This window comes from Lathyrus oleraceus, chromosome 4 (assembly GCF_024323335.1).
Source record: "Lathyrus oleraceus cultivar Zhongwan6 chromosome 4, CAAS_Psat_ZW6_1.0, whole genome shotgun sequence".
In the NCBI taxonomy this organism is placed as follows: Eukaryota; Viridiplantae; Streptophyta; class Magnoliopsida; order Fabales; family Fabaceae; genus Lathyrus; species Lathyrus oleraceus.
The window spans coordinates 209,037,228-209,037,945 of record NC_066582.1 but is presented as its reverse complement, the minus strand read 5'-3'; the positions used below and the strand labels follow the sequence as shown (position 1 = coordinate 209,037,945).

The 718-nt window shown below is 42.1% G+C and overlaps 1 non-coding gene across 1 annotated transcript; it reads left to right on the top strand.

Moving 5' to 3' along the window:
- Nucleotides 1-277: 277 nt before the first annotated feature.
- Nucleotides 278-384, top strand: LOC127077322 (small nucleolar RNA R71). The gene has a single exon (XR_007787157.1). It is a non-coding gene; the product is annotated as a small nucleolar RNA R71 (small nucleolar RNA).
- The last annotated feature ends 334 nt before the right edge of the window (nucleotides 385-718 follow it).

Sequence of the window (718 nt, the reverse complement as noted above, 5' to 3'; positions counted from 1 at the left end):
TGTAGACATATGTTCGATACTAAGGGCTAAAGCGTCCATTTTCGCCTGCATCATGTCTAGAGAGCTTACCTGATGTATTCCACCTTGGGTCTCCTTTTTCTCTATTGATGCTCGTTCAGTTCCCCATTGATAATGGTTTTGGGCCATATCCTCAATTAGGTCACAAGCTTCAGGATAAGGTTTATTCATCAGCGTGCCACCTGCGGCAGCATCGATGATCATCTTGGTGTTATAATGGAGTCCATTGTAAAAGGTGTGAACGATCAGCCATTGCTCTAGGCCATGGTGTGGGCATACTCTTAATAGCTCTTTATATCTCTCCCAAGCTTTGAAAAGCGATTCTCCTTGGTTTTGAGCAAATCTGGTTATTTGGTTTCGAAGAACAACAGTCTTGCTAGGGGGGAAATATCGAGCAAGGAATACTCTCCTAAGGTCTTCCCAGGTAGTTATTGATTTAGCTAGAAGTGAATCTAGCCATGAACGTGCTCTATCCCTGAGGGAGAAAGGAAATAATCTTAAACGGATCGCATCGGGTGAAGCGCCGTTAGATTTAAAGGTGTCGGCTAGTTGGATAAAAAAATTTAAATGTTGATTCGGGTTCTCAATAGCGAGACCCGCATATTGGTTTTGTTGTACTAATTGCAATAAAGACGATTTTAGTTCGAAATTGTTAGCAGGTATAAGGGGGTTTACTATACTCGAACTAGGTTCCTCATCA